This window comes from Perognathus longimembris, chromosome 14, assembly GCF_023159225.1.
Source record: "Perognathus longimembris pacificus isolate PPM17 chromosome 14, ASM2315922v1, whole genome shotgun sequence".
Classification (NCBI taxonomy): Eukaryota; Metazoa; Chordata; class Mammalia; order Rodentia; family Heteromyidae; genus Perognathus; species Perognathus longimembris.
In genome coordinates, this window is record NC_063174.1 from 33,944,047 (window position 1) to 33,964,824 (window position 20,778).

The 20,778-nt window shown below is 43.6% G+C and overlaps 1 pseudogene across 1 annotated transcript; it reads left to right on the forward strand.

The window, feature by feature from the left end:
• The first annotated feature begins 6,807 nt into the window (after nt 1–6,807).
• Nucleotides 6,808–7,449, forward strand: LOC125363105 (annotated as a pseudogene). Its single transcript, XR_007213173.1, has one exon. The product of XR_007213173.1 is annotated as a 60S ribosomal protein L12-like (transcript).
• Nucleotides 7,450–20,778: the final 13,329 nt, after the last annotated feature.

Here is a 20,778-nt window from a genome sequence, read left to right on the forward strand (position 1 = left end):
ATAGACTTCTGTGTGTGTGTTTAAGTATGTATGCTGGGGATTGAACCAAGGTCCTTGGGTATACTAAGCACATGCTTTACCACTAGCCTAGACCAGTAATTATATATTCATTTTTCAGACTGTTCTGTGTATTTGGTATTATACCAGTAGAACCTCCTGGCTTTCTAACAGCTCTCTGATGTGATGACTGTCAGTCTCATGTAGTTGGCATGGATAGGTTGAATGACTGAGTAAGTGGCAGAGTCAGGATTTGAACCCAGACAATTGGACTTTAGAGTCTGCATGAAGTTGAGGTGCTTATCTATTGTGATTAAACAGGGAAACTCCAAGATCCAAATGCCCCTTCCAAAAGATAGGATGATAGTTGCAATAAAGAAGAGAATAATATTTACAAATTTAAGTAACCCTATTCAGAAACCATCCATGCCTTTTTGTTTTGCAGTAGAGAACCATGTCTTGTCAGGCCTGTCCCTTGAGTTCTGATACTAGCAGAGGCTCTCCTGCACTGGACTGGGAGGACCCAGGACCCAGTCTTCAGTGTTCCTGTCAGCCAGAGGTCATGGGACAACCTGGCCTCACAACTGGGCCTGACTCACCACCCTCTTTCCCCTCCTCCCTCTCCACCATAAATGTCAACAACCTGAGCTAGGTGCTCACCCTAAGTGTTTACCTTAAGAGACAGTCAGGACTGAGGAGCCCCACCTGGCGCCCTCCCTGCATAAGCAGACTGCTGTCAAACCTGTCCCCATCCTCAGGATTGCCAGGCATTTTATCCCTTCACCCTTCCACAAGTAACCCCATTTAGACAGCCTCACCCAACCTGTTATGGTGAGCAGTTTACCTTCTGTTTCCTCCAGGGCAGAAGACAGCTTCCCTAGGGACAGAAAAAGGAAATTCTTTGAGCTCCTGCTCAACAGCTTCTCTGCACATGGATTTTATCTAAGCTGAAGCCTAAAACCAGTGTGGCTCCCCAGCTGCAGGTAGAAGCCTGGCCTTCTTCGCCATTCCTGGACCACAGTGACAAACCCAGGGGAAAGCTAGGATTTTCTTTCTGTATGCCACTTCGGGCCTCGAACTCCAAGCCCACTGTTCTTGCTTGGCTTTTTCACTCAAGGTTGGCTCTCGTCCACTTGAGCCCTACCTCTACTTCCAGGTTTTTGCTGGGTAATTGGAGATAAGAATCTCATGAACTTTTATGCCCAGTCTGGCTTTGAACCGTGATCCTCAGATCTTTGCCTCCTGAGTAGTTAGGGTTACAGGTGTAAGCCACAAATGTCTAGACAGCTGGAATTTTCATTACCCTTGAACTGCAGGCAGTGATTGAGTTGTTTCCTCCTAGAGGGAGTGTTGAACATGCCCAGTTAACTTAAGGACTGAGGCCTTAGCATTCATGTTTTTGCCCCTAGGATTTTGAAAATCAATGATAAGTGCATTTACTCCTTTTCTTTGTGTTTCTGACAGTGGAAATGGTAGGGCCTTACTCTGCCTGGTCTAGTGCTCTACCACTGAGATACACCCTTAGCCTCAGGGTTTACCTATTAAATATACAAAGGAGGAGAGCAAACTGAACACCCTGATCTCTAGAAGTGGCACTTGCCTTTGGCCTCCTCTGGACTGGAGGAGCACTTATGCAGACAGCACAGGCCTTGGGAGAGGGTTCAAGGGCTGTTTGGGTAGGAAATGCTGGAGTGTTATCTGGTCATGGGGCTGGGATGTGAGCCTGCATTGGGCATATCATTTGGGTCCTAAAATAGTATGGTTACCCAGAAAGCTAGAGAAAGAAGCTTTTCTTTTCTTTTGGGGGTAGTGGAGGTACATCTCTGGGCCTTTGGTTCACAGAGCTGGTACTCCACCACTTGAGCCATATCCTTAGCCTTTTTTGGCCTTATTTTTTTAGGTAGGGTCTTACATGTCTGTTCAAGGCTTGCGTTTCAGACTCTATGAATATCCTAACTATTGCTTCTTACATATTTGAGATCATAGTTATATACCACCATAATCAGCTTATTGATTAAGATGAAGCCTTGCTATTTTTTCTTTTTTTTGGCCTGGGCTGGCCTCTAACCAAAATCTTACTGATCTCTGCTTCTGGAATATCTGGGATTACCGATTTGAGTTATTATCAGGAACAAACCAGTTCCCTTCCATCACCTTCCTTCTCTGTGCCTTTCCCAATCCTTGCCGCACGTGTATCCCTCCTTTCCCAGGGAGGAAATCAATGGGGGAGGCAGTGGATCAGAGGTCAGTGTTACGTGGACATGTATACAAGAAATTCAGTAATGCACCTTCTTATCAGCTGGTCAGGTTTCTTATCAGCTCCCTGACGTCTAGCAACTGTGAATGGCCACTGTGAATGGCTGTCCTTAGTTTCTGTGAGATACAGGCAAATACTTGGTATGAAACCAAGACAGGATGACTGTTCATCTCCAGATGGTATCACTCTCTGGTTAGGGGAGCATAAACAAGATATCCTGAGACTCTTCTGCCTTCCTCCCCACTGCTCCTCTCATATACCTGTTTAGGGACACCTGCAGTTTTCTGCAAAGAAAACAAGAGCCTTCCCCCACATACTGAATGAAACTTCATGACTGTCCTAGGATATTCCACAGCCTCCTTTAGGAGAGGACCACATTCATCTGTGTCTTTTTTTTTTTTTTCCACTTGTGGGGCTTGAATTCAGGGCTTGGGCACTGTCTCTGAGCTTCTTTTGCTCAAGGCCAGCACTGTACCACTTGAGCCATAGCACCAGTTCTGTCTTTTTCTGTTTATGTGGTACTGAAGAATTGAACCTAGGGCTTCATGCATGCTAGACAAGCACTCTATCAAAAGCCATGTTCCCAGCCCTGTGCCATTTTTTATAGACTGTTTTATTACTAGAAATAACTTGCTTATTGTAAATCTCTCTTGTGGGATTTACAGAAGTGTTGCTTATTCTATTTGCCTGGTTTTCCCACACATTTATTTAACTTCATCCAGTATTTGAGGAAAACATTTTGTAGTCTAAGTCTTAATTATACAAGGAAGAAATATTGCCCAACAAACACAGCGTTACTGTATTGATTAAGGTTTCCTTAATTTAGAAGACTTTTGTTCTTGGTTGTTCTCTAGCTTTTAAAAGATGTTTTATTTTCTTTTTTTTACAAAGCCATTTTCTCTGTGAAGCCCTACTCAGGGCTTATGAGATTAACAGGATCAAGCATGGGGGTGTCCAAGGATGGGGGTGTTAAAGGGGGCAAAATACTTTCTCTTTCTCTCTCTCTCTCTCTCTCTCTCTCATCTGAACTCAGGGCCTGGAACTCTTGCAGAGCTTTTTTGCTCAATGTTGGTCTCTACCACTTGAACCATATTTTCACTTTTGGATATTTTTGATGGTTAATTGGAGATAAGAGTCTTACAGGTTTGTCTCCTGGCTTTGAATCTTGATATTCAGATCTTAGCCTTCTAAGTTGCTAAGATTACAGGCATAAGCCACCAGTGCCTGGCCTTACCAAATGTTTCTTTTAAGGGACACAAGGTTATTGTTGGTCTAAGTTTGATAAGTTACTAGGGCTTTTTCTTAAAATCTCTGACTCCATATTTGTCTGTTTTCCCCCCTGTGCTGGTGCTTTAACTCATAGCCTGGGTGCTGTCCCTGAGCCTTTTTGCTCAAGGTTAGCACTCTTCCATTTGAGCTACAGCTTCACTTCTTGCTTTTTGGGGGTTAATTGGAGATAAGAGTCTATGGACTTTCCTTCCCTGGGCTGGCTTCAAACCACATTTCTCAGATCTCAGCTTCCTGAGTAGCTAGGATTACAGGCAAGAGCCATGGACACCCAGCTTCCATATTTATCTTTACTTTCATGGAGCTGAGGGGGCATATATATATATGTATATGTATATGTATATGTATATACATATGTATGTGTATATGTATATACATATTTATAATATAAATGCATATGATATCATTTATGTTTTATCTATTTTGTGTATGTTCAGTGGCATTAAGTACATTCACCTTGTTGTGCAACTGTCACTACTATTTCCAGAACATTTTCATTAATCCAAACAGAAGCTCTGTAACCTTTAAGCAGAACTCCATCTCCTACCATTTTGATCCTTAGCTTGTGCAGCAGCATTTAAATGAATGCACTTCGGAGCCAAGCAGCTCTGCCTCTCAGTAAATCCTGAATCTTGAACAATTTGATTTTCTCTTTAAATCTGTTTAATCATCTGAAAGATGGAACTGATAAGAATAATAGCCCTCATAGGATTGTTCGGTAAAGGCAGTGCCTGAAACATCACTAACTCTTTTTCTTTTTCTTTTGGCTGGGGGAGGAGTATTAAATAGTCCTGGGGCTTGAACTCAGGGCCTGGACTCTATCCCTGTGCTTTCTTGCTCAAGGCTAGTGTTCTACCACTTGAGCCACAGCTATACTTCCAGCTTTTTTGGATAGCTAATTGGATATAATAGTCTCATGGACTTTCTTGCCCAGGCTGGCTTCAAATCACGATCCTCTGATCTCAGCCTCTTGAGTAGCTAGGATTACAGACATGAGCTAGTGGTGTCCAACTATCACTGACTTTGAATAAGCACCGACATCAGCAGTCTCACTTTTCCCAGAACTGGACCTAGATCCTTCTCCACCCATTGACAAGGGGCTAAGGATAGACTTGAACCTTTCCTTCCCTTTTTTGCTCTTTTCCTTCTTCCCTCTCTCCTTCCTTTCTTCTTTCCCTCCCTCTCCCCATTTTCCTCTCTCATAGTTTTGGGTCTTGATACCAGCCTTGAATTCTTGATTATTCTGCCTCAACCTCTGGAGTGCTAGATTATAAATGAGTACCATCATGCTCAGGCAGTTAATATTTTTTTCCATTCTAACAATTTTTAAAAATTTATTTTGTTGTAAAGGTGATGTACAGAGGGGTTATAGTCACATAAGTAACATAATAAGTACATTTCTTGTCAAATGTTGTTACCTCCTCCCTCGTTTTTCTTCCCCTTTCCCTTCCCCCAGGCTCTACCCCTCCAAGTTTAGAGTTCATTTCCAACCTAGCATCTTGTGGGTATCACTGTTGCATTGGTTCACCCTTTGTCCTTTGTTTCTCCATTTTGTTATTCCCCTTCCCTTATCCAAATCAGGTAAATGTATATAGAAGACACAGGGGATAATTCTCTCCCTCCTTCTCTTTCTCCCTCCCTCCCTCCCTCGCTCCCTCCCTTCCTTCCTTTGTCAACCTTGGGGCTTGAACTTAGGACCTAGGTGCTGTCCCTGAGCTCTTTTTTTTTTGGCCAGTCCTGGGCCTTGGACTCAGGGCCTGAGCACTGTCCCTGGCTTCTTCCCGCTCAAGGCTAGCACTCTGCCACTTGAGCCACAGCGCCGCTTCTGGCCGTTTTCTGTATATGTGGTGCTGGGGAATCGAACCTAGGGCCTCGTGTATCCGAGGCAGGCACTCTTGCCACTAGGCTATATCCCCAACCCTGTCCCTGAGCTCTTTTTGCTCAAGGCTAGCCTCTATCACTTTGAGCCAAGGTGCCACTTCCAGTTTTCTGGTGGTTTATTGGAGATAAGAGTCTCATGGACTTTCCTTGCCTGGGTTGGTTTTGAACTGTGATCTTCAGATCTCAACCCCCTAAGTATCTAGGATTACAGATGTGAGCCACTGGTGCCTGGCAATAATATATATTTTACTAAAGCAATATAGGGATAGGAAATTAACGATGGTCTGGACTGATGGGTAGATTCTTTCTCTCTCTCTCTCTCTCTCTCTCTCTCTCTCTCTCTCTCTCTCTCTCTCTCTCTCTCTCTCATAGGTCGCAAAACTTCAACTCAGGGCCTGGGGTTGTTCCTGAGATTTTTTGCTCAAGGCTAGCACTCTACCAGTTTAAGCAACAGAACCACTTCCATCAGGCATTTTTTTTTTTTTTTTGCCAGTCCTGGGGCTTGGACTCAGGGCCTGAGCACTGTCCCTGGCTTCTTTTCGCTCAAGGCTAACACTCTACCACTTGAGCCACAGCACCACTTCTGGCCGTTTTCTATATGTGTGGTACCGAGGAATCGAACCTAGGACTTCATGTATAAGAGGCAAGCACTCTTGCCACTAGGCCATATTCCCAGCCCCAATCAGGCATTTCTTAATTGTCACAATAGTCACTAGTGTTTGAAAAATTCTTACAGAAGAGAAAACTGAAGACTGAGGTACATGGTAAGTAACTAGACTGTCTCTCAGCTTGTAGATGAATGAGATAGAATTTGAATGTTACTTGACTTATTAGCACATGTACTCAACCACTTAAGTATGTTAATAAGTATCTGGGGATGATGATTGCAAAACTTAAAGGGTAAAATTCAAGTTTGCCAAGTGAGTTAGTAGCATGTTTGATAGTCTGTCTTTTGACTCACTACCAGGGGTCCACTGCTTCTGACTGTGCCACAGGTATAATTACTCTGAGTGTGATGTCAAAAATAATCAGGGAGTTAGGTACTGTAATTAACTTCCCCTTACCCACGAGTGAGGCCTGAGGTCTTTAGGGAGTTGGTAGACATAGGTAGTACCAATAGCTTCCCTCTGGGACTCTTGTTTTGTTGGGTGCCTCATCTGTCTTCCCACATATCAGCCAAAATACATGCTTAGAGTTGCCTAAAGATTAGTGTCACCACCCACTCTCAATCTCCTTCCAGATTCTCATCACCCAATACCTGTATCTTTAAGACCTTTTCAAGTGATCATGGGTAGTTCACAAGGTGATAGATAAGGAGACATGCTCATGTAAAATGTTGCTCACATTTTCATGTAGACTTCTTTTGGAGATAAGATTTTGTTCCTGCTTTCCGTCTTTCGGCTCGGAGGAGGCAAAGGTGCAACTTTCTTCGGTCGTCCCAAATCCGGGTTCATCCGACACCAGCCACCTCCACCATGCCGCCCAAGTTCGATCCCAACGAGATCAAAGTCGTGTACCTGAGGTGCACCGGTGGCGAGGTCGGCGCCATGTCCGCCCTGGCCCCCAAGATCGGCCCCCTGGGTCTGTCTCCAAAAAAAGTTGGTGATGACATTGCCAAAGCAACGGGTGACTGGAAGGGTCTGAGGATTACGGTGAAGCTGACCATTCAGAACAGACAGGCCCAGATAGAGGTGGTACCTTCTGCCTCTGCCCTGATCATCAAAGCCCTAAAAGGAGCCACCAAGAGACAGAAAGAAACAGAAAAACATTAAACACAGTGGAAACATCTCTTTTGATGAGATTGTCAGCATTGCCCGGCAGATGCGGCACCGATCTTTAGCCAGAGAACTTTCTGGAACCATTAAGGAGATCCTGGGCACAGCCCAGTCTGTGGGGTGTAATGTTGATGGCCGCCATCCTCATGACATCATAGATGACATCAACAGTGGTGCCGTGGAATGCCCTGCTAGTTAAGAAGCACAAGAACTATTTCAATAAAAGAACATCTTGACTACGAAAAAAAAAAAGATTTTGTTCCTTGTCTTTAAGTAATTAATAGAATTTTGTCAAAATCAAGGATGATTTTCTTCTTTGGTTGGTTCCTATTTATTTATTTATTGGTTTCTAATCGTTTGTTTTTATCACTGTCCCTTTTTGTCCCCTAGCAAGTCAGGGACTTTCTACATGGCCCAGGCTGGCCTCAAAGTCTATGAAACCCTTCTCAGCCTTCTGAGATCTAGGATTCTGGGTTGAGATTACAGGTGTTTGCCACTACATAGGCTCATACCAGTTTCTTTAATAAACTATGAAAATCTACAAAAAGAATGGAAGAGGAAGACAGAATGTTGGTGTTTCCAAGATTATTGGCTATAGTATCATTTTTACTTTTTATGGTGTCTTTTGTGGGACTTAATTTTCCAGAGAACATGACTTGTTGGTAAATACTGTTGAAAGGCAATTGGTGATTTACACATATTAAAAGAGAGAAAAAAATTCTTCTACTGCCAAAACTGGCAGTAGATTTTCTTTTGGGGCAAAACCTATGTTTTATTACACCAAACCCTTTAGTAGATCATTTAGACATGAAATCATTAAGTTTCAGGAACTTGATCTGGAAAATGGAAAATGGAAATACAGAGTGCTTAGTAATTGTGCACAGTCCTGGGAGGATAATTTGGAACTTGAGACTAGTCTAAGAAAGAGCAAGAGGTGAGGGAAAGGACAGGAAAAGAAAGAGCTGCAAAAGGTCCTTGGGAGCTTCAGAAGAATCAAAGAAACCTGAGAGGAGAAGTTGGCCTGTATAAAACTCTCCTTGGTACATAGAGCTACAAACAGAACAATGAAGAACATGATCCAATGTTTAATATGTAGAGCCTGATGCAGAATGACGCACAAAGTGTTCAAAATTTAGCAAAAGGTACTGATATATGCACCCCTTCTCTTTCAGCTGCATTTCTCTCTTGATCTGTCATATTAAAAAAATTAGTTTAATGCCATGCGTCCTTGGGCAGAGGGAAAACCCCATGAGTGCAGATCCTTAGGGTGGGAAGTGATGGGGGATGGGGTGAGAGGGTTACTCTAATTTGACACCCATTTATATGCAGCTCTCTGGCTGTAGGTTTTCCCTTCCATTATGTATCTGACTAAGGGGCTTGCCCAAGTCAAGGGTCAAGAAGTCAGAGCAGGCATCACTCCATTTTCATGTGCCAGCCACAGTAACTCTGGTAGACTAGCAAGATACAGTGCATAGGATAATGAAAGGTGGCCACTGGGTGAGGGGAGAGCAGGCCTAGGTAGCCAGGTAGAGGTAGAAGGTGGTGGAGTTTGAGGACAGCTGAGAACTTGGCAGGGAATGGGCAGGAGGCAGTACCCAGGCCCTAAGTCCTGGATGTAGGTCCTGTTGCCCCATCAGATTTGAGTCACAGAATGGAAATTCATAGAGAAGTTTATTAAGAATTTCAAGAAAGTGATCAGAAGCCAATTGAGACAGTTTTTCACTTCTTTAAGAACTTACTGATGGGTATAGCTTTGAAGCTCAATTTATTGGGCTAGTGATTGAGAATGTAAATTTTCCACTTTTTGGTGGAGCAAGTCACAGAAAGCACTATGAAGACATTCCCCCCCCCCACACACACACACTAGTTCCCTATCATGTTGGGAAGCATAAGAAAAGAAAATGAGCAGAAAGGCAAGCTCAATAGTCCAGCAGGTTTTATTTGGAGGAAAACATGGGAAGAGCAACTCCTTCAGCCCAGCTGAAAAGGATATTGCCCCACCACCTTACACCTAAGGTCACTTTATACATATTAGGCAGAAAAACCAGAGGCATGCCAGGCAGATGGAAGTGGGATGGGAAAACAATATTATTTCAATTGCACAGTTTCAAGGTTTCAACAGCATCTGTATTCACCAGGGATGTCAGCATCAGACATGGCTTTGGCCTCAGGTTATCTTCTAAAACTGTTGAGTACATTTGTTCAGGGGGAAGAGAGGGGAGATGATTAAGCAGAGCAGGCAGCAAAGACAGTTCTAAGATATAGCTGTCTGGGGAAAATCTGGACTCAAACTCCACAAATGGATATTATTTGCTATAGAAATAATTATTCTTATTATTTCAGTCTTCCAAGTAATATACAATGCTACTTCTCAAATAAAATAGAGCAGAATGAAGATGATTGTGCTCCTTTCTTCACAAGAGATGGCTGTTTACCTCAACAAGTGGGCTAAAGACTTAAAAAGAGACTTCTCTGAAGAGGAAATGAGAATGGCCAAGATACATATGAAAAAGTGCTCTACATCACTGGCCATAAAAGAAATGCAAATCAAAACAAAATTGAAACTCCACCTCACCCCAGTAAGAATGTCCATTATCAGGAAAACTAACAATAACAAATGTTGGAGGGGATGTGGCCAAAAGGGGACTCTACCTCATTGTTGGTGGGAATGTAAACTTCTTCAGCCACTCTGGAAAGCGGTATGGAGATTCCTCAGAAGGCTAAACATGGAGCTCTCCTATGACCCACCAGCCCCACTTTTGGGCATCTACCCAAAAGACCACAAACAAGAACACACTAAAGCCACCAGCACAACAATGTTCATCGCAGCACAATTTCTCATTGCTAAAATATGGAACCAACCCAGATGCCCCTCAGGAGACAAATGGATCAGGAAAATGTGGTACATATACACAATGGAATTTTATGCCTCTATCAGAAAGAATGACATTGCTTCATTAGTAAGGAAATGGAAGGACTTGGAAAAAATTATACTAAGTGAAATGAGCCAGACCCAAAGAAACATGGACTCTATGGTCTCCCTCATAGGGAATAATTAGCACAAATTTAGGCTAGTCACAGCAGAGGATCACAAGAGCCCAATAGCTATACCCTTATGAACACGTAAGATGATGCTAAGTGAAATGAACTCCATGTTATGGAAACGACTGTTATATCACTGTTGTAATTACTTTCAACATGCCATGTGAAACCATAGCTTCTTTTGTTGATGATCCTCTTGTGTCCCCTTCCTATGGTTGTCTCTGCGCTATCACTTTATCTCATCCAAGTACTCTGGATATTGTATATACTTGTATTAGAACTAGGGAAGGGAAAGGGAATATCAAAATCGAGAGACAAAGGATAAAAAGACAAACGACTCCAAAAGCAATAGTTGCAAAACCATTAGGTATAAACCAACTGAACAACTCATGTGGGGAGAGGGAAAGGGGGAGGGGGGAGGAAGAATGAGGGAGGAGGTATCAAATATGTACCCATGGCCTACCGTAGAAAACTGTAACCCCTCTGTACATCACTTTGGCAATAAATAATTATTTTTTTTAAAAGAAAGTGATCAGAATGTGAAAGTCCAAGTACCTGAGCACAGGGCCTGTATAGTTTGGATATAGTTTGTGTGTTCCCCACCCCTGCCCAAAGCATCATCCACCATGATTTAGTCCCTGGTTTTGGGAGGAAAATGATTGCTGAGTGATATCACCTGGTGCCTCTCCTTGGGGTCACACCCTATTGAACAGCTGTTTTCACACCAAATTCTCTTCATAACTGTTAACAAAGTCAGTGATAGTGGCATGATGGATTTGATTCCACCAGTGTCCCATTAGCTCACCAACAACACTGGGGCAGGTGCCAATTCAAGCCCACTGGGACTCAAAACAGTAGGGATCAAAATGGGTAATAAAAATGGGTGAGAAAGCAGTTGAGATCTCTGGTGCAGCCAGGCAAAACTCTGGTAGAAAATGAGGAAAACACATCAGCAACTTCACTGAGACACCCCTACCCATGAGACAAAAGACAGTTCTAAGGAATGGCAGAGCTCCACTACTAGACAGCTCCATCCATAAATTTTTTGTAGTTGTAGACCTAAGTGGAGTGACCAGGGAGAGTGCCAGCAAGCAGGGGCACAGACTCCAGGGATGCATGGATGGAGGACAACAGAATGGAAGATGGAGCAGGCCATACCTTAAGTGGAGAGTGATTGGGAATTGTGGGGTTTACTACACTCCCCTCTAATCAGAAATTTAAGTAGACCTCAGGGCTCAAAGCAGCCACCATCCCTCAGAGCTGACTCCAAGTGAAGTTCCTCTAACTCGAAGACTCAGTTTAGACAAAAAAAAGCTGCTTCTGAGAGCAAAGAAGACAGTGAAGACGTGTGTGTGTGTGTGTGTGTGTGTGTGTGTGTGTGTGGTTTGTTTTTGGTTTTTCTTTTGATTTTTCTGAAGCTGTGATTAATTGGAGATAAGAGTCTTACTTGTCTGCCTGGGTTAGCTTTGAACTGTGATCCTCAGATTTTAGCCTCTCAAGTAGCTAGGATTACAGGAATGAGCCACCAGTGGCCAGTCAACTTTATAAAGTTAGACCACCTCAGTTATATTGTTATAGTGACAAAAATGGACTAGTATAGGGTCTTGTGGACTGCAGTGGTTGCACCCATGAATCTTGCCCTGATTATGTCTAATCTCTTTTTTTTTGGGGGGGGGGGGGAAGGGGAGAGTGGGCTGGTCCTGGAGCTTGAACTCAGAGCCTGGGCACTGTTCTTGAGCTTTTTTTTTTTTTTTTTTTGCCAGTCCTGGGCCTTGGACTCAGGGCCTGAGCACTGTCCCTGGCTTCTTCCCGCTCAAGGCTAGCACTCTGCCACTTGAGCCACAACGCCGCTTCTGGCCGTTTTTTGTATATGTGGTGCTGGGGAATCGAACCTAGGGCCTCGTGTATCCGAGGCAGGCACTCTTGCCACTAGGCTATATCCCCAGCCCATTCTTGAGCTTTTTTGCTAATGCTTTACCACTTGAGCCGCACCACTTCCAGCTTTCTTTCTTTCTTTCTTTCTTTCTTTCTTTCTTTCTTTCTTTCTTTCTTTCTTTCTTTCTTTCTTTCTTTCTTTCTTTCTTTCTTTTTCTTCCTTCCTCTCTCTCTCTCTATTTCTTTCATTCTTCCTTTCTCTCCCCCTCCCTCCCCCCTCCCCCCTCCCTCCCTCCCTTCCTCTCTCCCTCCCTTCCTTTCTTCCCTCCTTCCTTTTTCTCTTTTTTTTTTGGTTGTTAATTGAATATGAAAGTCTTATGGACTTTCCTGCTCCAGCTGGCTTTAAAGTTCGATCCTCCGCTCTCAGCCACCTGAGTAGCTAGGATTATAGGCATGAGCCACCAGCACCCAGCTGTCTAATCATTTTCACTCTTTTTTATTTTTTAATTCCACACCATAGGTAATAAGCTGATGCCCAAACTTGTGTTGCCTTGGGAAATTCAAAGAAAAATGGATTGATTTTTCTGGTTTGAGTGGATGCCAGCTGGAGGAACAGAGCCGAAATTGGGAGGTGAGGCAGGCAGAGACTCAGAGTTCAGCATAAACAAGAAATTGGATGAGGGATGGCTGTGAGAATATAATCCCACTGGGAGCATGTGGGCATTTTTGAGTTTCCAACCATGCAAGTGGCCAGTGCCAGCTGGAGGGCTTAGAGACGGCCAGATGGCAAACACTTGGGTTTCCCAGCATGACTTACGTTTAAGAGGGACATGTTAAAAAATATAAAAATCATCTGAGCATGTTTGATAGTCTTTTTTTTTTACTACTATGTACATTGCTCTATACTAAAAGTAAATCTAACTGTAGTCTTGTGCTCCTTTAATTTGTCACTATTAACTGCTGGTGGCAGGAAGCAGAGAGAGGTGCTAATAAATACTTCATGCCCAGCATCCAAATTACTTGGGGAGATGCTGGTCATATAACAAATAGAGAAAATGATATAATGCATCATTTACAGAAAACATGCCGATAGTGGTCTGTGTGTGTGTGTGTGTGTGTGTGTGTGTGTGTGTGTGTGTGTGTAGGGGGGCTATGAGGGTAGAACCACTTTTGCACAACCAACCTGGTTGTTCTGATAAGAACTGCATGTTGTAGAAACATGGGAAAAGGGGCAGCAGCCATATTTAGCTCACCTGACCAGGTTGAAGGTGTTGAATGAGTAAGGAAAAAATAAACCTTATAGCTATTATTATTATTATTATTATAATATTTTCTTAGCATCAGGTATGCCACATACCTCTCAGCTAATCTCCTTTGATTTATTTCCACATTGATCTTGTAAGATAAATTTGTGTGTGTGTGTGTGTGTGTGTGTGTGTGTGTGTGTGTGTGTGTGTGTGTACTGGGGCTTGAACTCAGGACCTTAAGCTGTTGTTTGTCTTTTTCATTCAAGGCTGATGCTCTACCAATTGAGCCACATCTTCACTTCTGTTTCGTTGTTGTTGTTTTGTTGTTTAGTTGGAGATTTGCTGGCTGGCTTCAAACCCACAATCCTCAGATGTTAGCCTTCTGAGTAGTCAGGATTATAAACATGAGCCACCAGCACCCTGCCTATGTGGTTAAATTTTTATCACCTATTCTATAGGTGAAAAGATGAAGCTCAGAAAAGTCCTACTCATATGTGACTGTACAGCTATCAAGTGGCAGAGGGCAGGACTAAAACCTAGGATGCCTGGTTGCAAAGCAAGCCCAGCCTCTCCAATCACATCTAAATGAGTTTATATGGGCTTTTGTTAAGAGATGAGACTATTCTTAATGTTAAATGTCTCAATCCAGAAGGCTCAGATTAAGTTTAGAAACTGTGTTAATAAGCCAGGGTCATGCCTGTAATCCTAGCCACTCAGGAGGTTGAGATCTGAGGACTGAGGTTTGAAGCCAGCCTGTGTACGCAAGTCCCCAATTAACCACCAAAAAGCCAAAAGTGGAGCTGTGGCTCAAGAGGTAGGACTATAGATGTGAGCCACGGGCTCCTGGCTTTTCTAGTTTCTTTTCAAAGTAGATCTAGTACAGACTAAGAGTTGTGTGCAGATGGTCCTCAGTAGGTCTATTGTGTGTGCTACCTGCCTCTTGTATCCCTGCCCTGTGAGGCATAGCCATCCCTGAGCAGGACCTGCAGGGAGATATCAGCTATGTGCCAGAAGATCTTGGGCTTTTCATTGTTCTTCTCTGTACACTCCATGGCAAACTCTTTTTTTTTTTCTTTCATGATTCAATAATTTTTATTTTTTATTTTTTTATTTTTTTGGCCAGTCCTGGGCCTTGGACTCAGGGCCTGAGCACTGTCCCTGGCTTCTTTTTGCTCAAGGCTAGCACTCTGCCACTTGAGCCACAGCGCCACTTCTGGCCATTTTCTTTCTTTCTTTTTTTTTTTTTTTAAAGTTTTTATTATAAAACTGATGTACAGAGAGGTTACAGTTTCATACGTTAGGCATTGGATACTTTGGCCATTTTCTATATATGTGGTGCTGGGGAATTGAACCCAGGGCCTCATGTATATGAGGCAAGCACTCTTGCCACTAGGCCATATCCCCAGCCCCTGATTCAATAATTTTTAAGTCCTAGAAAAAAGTTAAGACGTCCACTCAGAGATTACTGTTGAATCATTTTGAGTCTTCAATGATTTTTATTCAAGCTTTTCTCTAAATGAGAATTCTGGGCAGGACCCTGTTCAGACTTTATGATAAAAGGTATTGCAGGACAGAGCATGTGGTCTGGGACAATCTTCAGAGTGGAGGGAGAAGAAACTAATGCTGACATCATTGGTTACCTAGGGAAGTGAAATGTAGGTCTACAAGACAGGATGGGAGGAAGATGGTGCAATCTGTACCATTTGAGTTTGCCTCCTGGCAAATGTGACAACCTATTTATAAATAAATAGATAAAATTAAGAAAGGTGGTGTGTAAGGTGCATCCTTCTCTATTCTGTGAGCTGGGAAGTGGTGCTAATCCCTTGTGCTGGAGTGAAAACCCCACCAGGTAAGATGGGGGAGAGTCAGCACTGATGGAATGGTGTGTTCATCGCCATTTAGGAGCCATGGAATTCTCAGGGAAAATCCACCTCCTAAGCCTCAGGATCCCCATCTCCATCCCAGGAAGTATGGTGTGCCAATTAAGAGCACAGGTTTAACTCCACCACTTGATAGCCGTGTGACCTTGAGTATATTACCTCTTTGGCCTCAGTTTCCCCATCCAGAAAAAGAGAATTAATTATGCTACTTTCCTCTAAGTTGCAGCTTGTATCTGAAGCAGGTAGAAGAAGGCTTGCATATGGAAAAGGAGTCAGATACCTACCGTCACCACAACCAGGGTCTATTCTTCATGGTTTCAACGTACGCAGTCACTGCAGTAAGGTAAAAAAAAATGCCAGCCCCCAATAGCGTAGTTCAAATTTTACCAACAAACCACTGAATAACAGGTGCTTAGCATGACCGGGGACCAGTTATATCACTTATTTTAGAGTTTCTTGGTGCTTAGTTGCTGCACTTCTGATGTTTGGTTGGTATACAGACGGCAAAGCATGTGTTACTTCCCCATCCTCATATTTTACACAAATGTTTTTATATAAAGATGGATAGCAACGGTGAAAGTGCAGCAAAGCATTGAAAAGTGACTAAGCTGCCAGTGGAAGTGGGTTTTAGAGGATTTGAAATGGCAGCAGTGAAATTAGGACAAACTTTAGGAAGACAAAGTACAAATCACACAGAAACAATCCAGTGAACATGGGACAGAGCTAAAGTCACTTCAGCATCTTTCCTTTCTTTTTTCTCTTTTCTATTCCTTTATTTCCTCTCTTTCTTTTTTTTTTCTTTGTCAGTGTGGGGCTTGAACTCAGGGCCTGGGTGCTTTTCCTGAGCTTTTCTGTTCAAGGCTAGCACTCTACTGCTTTGAGCCACAGTGCCACTTCCAGTTTTCTGGTGACTAATTGGAGATATGAATCTCATGGACTTTCCTGCCCAGGCTGCAATCCTCCTGAGCAGGACTACAGGCATTAACCGCTAGTGCTTTCCTTCCTTCCTTCCTTCCTTCCTTCCTTCCTTCCTTCCTTCCTTCCTTCCTTCCTTCCTTCCTTCCTTCCTTCCTTCCTTCCTTCCTTCCTTTCTCCCTCCTCCTCTTCTCCTCCCCTCCTCTTTCTCCTCTCTATCTTTTTCTTCTACTTGTGTGTATGTTGGTACTAGGGCTTGAACTCAGGGCTTCATGGTCTCACTTGATTTTTTCTCTCAAGGCTGGCTGGCACCTTACAACTTGAAATGCATCTCTGCTTCCAGCTCTTTGCTGGTTAATTGGCCATAAGATTCACATGTACTATTCTGCCTAGGCTGGCTTCAAACCTTAATACTCAAATCTTACCCTCCAGAGTAGCTAGAATTACAACCATGAACCATGAGTACCTGGCTTACATTCTTTCCATTTGCTGGGCATAGAAAGGTGCTTATGTTGAAATGGAGTCTTTACTTCTGCCTTGGATTACGTGCAGTATGGCAATAACTTTGACTCCACTATGCAAAAAAACAAAAAAACAAAAAACTTCGCCCAATTCAAATCTAACATAAATGGAGTGTCACTGAACAAGTAGCTACCCATGGGAATATGAACACTGTCCCCATTGAGAGACAAGATATGCAATGTGAAAAAACTATTAGTATTTACCATATGCCAGACTCTAGGCTAAGTGCCCTATAAACAGTACTTCATTATTACAACAATGCTCATGATTTTATAGGTGAAGAAATGGAGATTTAGCAAGATTAAGATATGTATCCAATATGACTTTGAGGGGAAGCAGCTAAGCACAGACCAACTTCACATTTCCAGGTCTTAGCCACTGGGTCACTTGAAGAAGTAATTTTCTTCTGCAGAGCATAGGATACAGGTATTATGGCCAGTGAGAGGAAATGTCCCATTTCACTAGAACTGGACATGACATGTCCTGTCAGAGTACTTCCCCGTGCCTATCATGCCATTCTTTTATGATTTGTTTTGCTTCTGTCAGTATTAGAATATGAACTCGTGGCTTCACATTTGCTTGACTTTCTAGCTGAGCTGGTACTCTCCCACTGGAGCCATGCCTCCAGCCTAGCTTTTTACTGGTTATTTTTGAGATGGAGTCTTATAAACTTTTTTACTGCTGTTCTGGCTTCAGGTAAGAGTTTCCTGTTCTCAGCCACCAAAGCAGTAGGATTGTAGGCCTAGCCACTGACACCTGGTTTACATTCCATTATCTTTTTTTTTTCCTCTCAAGGCTAGCACTCAACCTCTTGAGCCAGAGTGCCACTTCTAGCATTTTCTGTTTTATGTGGTGCTGAGGAATCTAACCCAGGGCTTCGTGCATACTAGGCAAGTACTCTACCACTAAGCCACATTCCCAGCCCCTACATTCCATTCTTTTTTTTTTCTGGCAATAATTTTTAATTTCTTATTTTGTCTTGTACATAGGAAAGGTTTCTATAAACCACATGCCTAATCTCTTTTCTTGACGAATGAATGGTATGTTTAATACATTGAACTCTAGAAGGAGCTTTCTCACTTAAGATGAAGTGTTAAATGTTTAGGATCCTAAGTTGTCAAGTTACTAGGTGTTCTCAGTTATATTCAATTTTCCCCAAGGGGAACTATGGCAATGTCTGAAAGGATATGTCCCGGCCATCCCAGGGGACCATGCGGAGATAATCACAGACAGGAGAAGAAGGTTCATAAGGAGGTTTATTAGTGGGGCCATAGTCCCCATGGGAGAGGGAGCTACATGGCATCTGCACCTTATCCAGGTGGCAGCTTCTCTCTCTGGAGGTAAAGGGGAAGTAGGTAGGTAGTGAGTAGGAGTGGCTCATTAGATATGGGTGGATCTGGGGGGCTAGTGGGAGGAGCTGAGGACCTGAGGCTAGGGAAATGCTAACATTCTCCCATTTGTTGTTTATTAATAACAGAGGAGGGGTACTAGGCCAGGAGTATGGGCAGAGGTTGTTTCTTCTGGTGCTACTTCCTGCTGTAAAGGGGCGAAATAGTCAGGGGTCCCTGATTTGTCATTTGGCCTGGTACCATCCAAGAAGTATTTGTTTGACAGTTTGGTTGGTAAAAGTCCTCATCATTTCCACGAGAATGTTATCAGGGCCAATGGGTGTCATGGTCTCCTCTGGCTACCTCCTGCAGCTTGGGCACATCAAGGAGTCACTGGGGCTGGGGTCTTCAGGGTCCAGATCTATGCTGGGCAGAGCAGTGTAGTAAGAGGATGGCCTGGAACTGCAAGTTTCCAGGTGGCGTCCTGGGTGAGGGATGTTATCCTGTTAAAAGAGACTTTTAAAAAGGTCAGGCAAAAGGCTGACAAGTTCACAGGACCAGTTAACATGAACGACATGGGAGGGAGAACACACCCTGGGCACAAGCCAGAAAAGTTCCATTTGGAACATAAACTCAATTGTGGCCCGTTACAAGGAAGGAGGAATAACTGGACAGGGGGCAGGAAGGAAGGGTTTAGGGATAGTGGACTGGTTGGGAGTAACCAGTCAGAGGCAATACACACACACACACACACACACACACACACACACACACACACACACACACACAGCAAGTAACAAAGGCAATAATGTAAGTTTCTGTCCAGATGGAAAATGGACAGGTATGGGCATTAGGTGGGTAAACAACTATTCCTCTTGATCTCATGGCTCTGATTAATTTTGAAAGGGCAAGTTTAAATTGACTCCATTTAAGATGAGATTTCATCTCTTCTTACTCCTCTCCATGGTTCCTCGTTGTCAGGATTGACCTCGTCCTGAAGGTCTAGGTGCTCATTGCTTGGATAGCTTGTCCCAGATGGCATTCACGGGATTTGAACTCAAGGCCTGGGCACTGTCCCTGAGCACTTCTGCTCGAGGCTAGTGCTCTACCACTTGAGCCATGGTGCTGCTTTCAGCATTTGGTTGGTTCTCTTGAGCCAAGCTTCCAGTCTGGCTCTTTGCTGGTTAGTTGGGAGATGGAGTTTTAGAGGGATATTTTTTTTTTCCTGCCCAAGCTGGCTTCAAACTGCAATCCAAGGAGTCTTAGCCATAAAAGCCTTTTTATTTCCAATTAAAGCACCAGGAGAACAATAGGAGTAGAGCTTACCTGTAACTTGTTGAGAATTGACCAACAAATACTTGCCAGAGTTCTGCTGTAACACTTAGAGAACAGCAGACTGAATGAGATCCATCAAATCAAATCATATCATTTAACCTTACCGGCAGGTGGAAGAGAACCTAAATGAATAATAATCAAGAGGGAAAAGGGTCAGGACAATGTAAAAGTCTCAGTTTCAGTGGATCTTGTGACTAGGAAGATGGTTTAGAAGGCCCAAGCCTTCTAAAATCTTTTTAAAGTTGTGGGCACCAGCTTACAAAAGCCAGAGTACTCAGAGTAAGCAACCAGGGAATTCTGGGAGATTTCAAATGTCTTTAACCAGTCTGTGTAGAAATTTGCAGGCAACCCAGCAGGAGGTGTGACAATCTATCCAGGGGACTCTGAGAGATGCCACTACAGCCTTGCCCAGATCCAACCCATCTCTCCTGCCTGCCTCCATCACATATGACTAAGCCTGCTGATTCGGGATGGAAGACACAGCCACTTCAGATCTACATTCCATTCTTTATGCTCTCTCATAAGCCAGGGCAGGCCCACAAAACAGACCAGCAGGAAGACTCAAGGCTCTCAGAATGCCAGCCTTCTGTTCCTCACCTACAGCTGTGTGTCCCATTTGTGCTGCCCTGATGGTGCTTTTCCTGCTTCTTCCTGCCTTCCTGCAGCAGCCTGGCCAACATCCTACATTTCCTAGCTACCTACTGGGTTTGGAGCTCTTGGCCTAGAGCCTCTGATGGTGAGATGGTCAGAAGAGACCTCTGCCTAGCAGCTAGAGAGGCAGAAATTAGGCCATATCTGGGATTCCTGTGTCACAAGAAAGATGCAGTCTGGCCCTGACGGGCCAAAGGATTTGGGAGTTGGCTTCCACATCTCCACACTGTCCAGTCTCAGAGCCGAAAGCATTGGCTGTGGCCTCTTAGACCAGCCCCAGTAAGTAATCTGAACATTTTTGGTTTTAAGATCCTTTCTGTTTTGGAATCAGCAAGTTGTTTTTCTTGGTCCTGAGGGCTACACACTCCACAGGCCTGTCTGCAGGGCATTCGTCACAGGGAAGGAGAACTTGCTGGACAGAGCTCCTCCTCTGACAGATCATATGGCTTGCTTTGGATAGTGCTTTGCAGTAACTGCTGTGTTGGGTCCTGGCAGATGTGAACCTTTGAGGGATGTGGTGTCTGCTTCTCAGAGTTTCTACTGACATCACAGCTCCCTAGGGAGGGAGTATTAAAATGGGAGGGAGGGCCAGAACAATGTTCCCAGTTCCTTCAAAAGCAGTTGTGAAGAACGGTGCTTTTCTAAAACTTTTCTTCTGCAGTTTGTCTCTGTCTGTCTTTCTCTTGATCTCTTTCTGTCTTTCTCTCTCTCCTCCCACCCCATGCTAAAAAATCTGGGAACATGTCAATGATCAAAAAAGCCCATTTTTATGGATTTATATTTTAC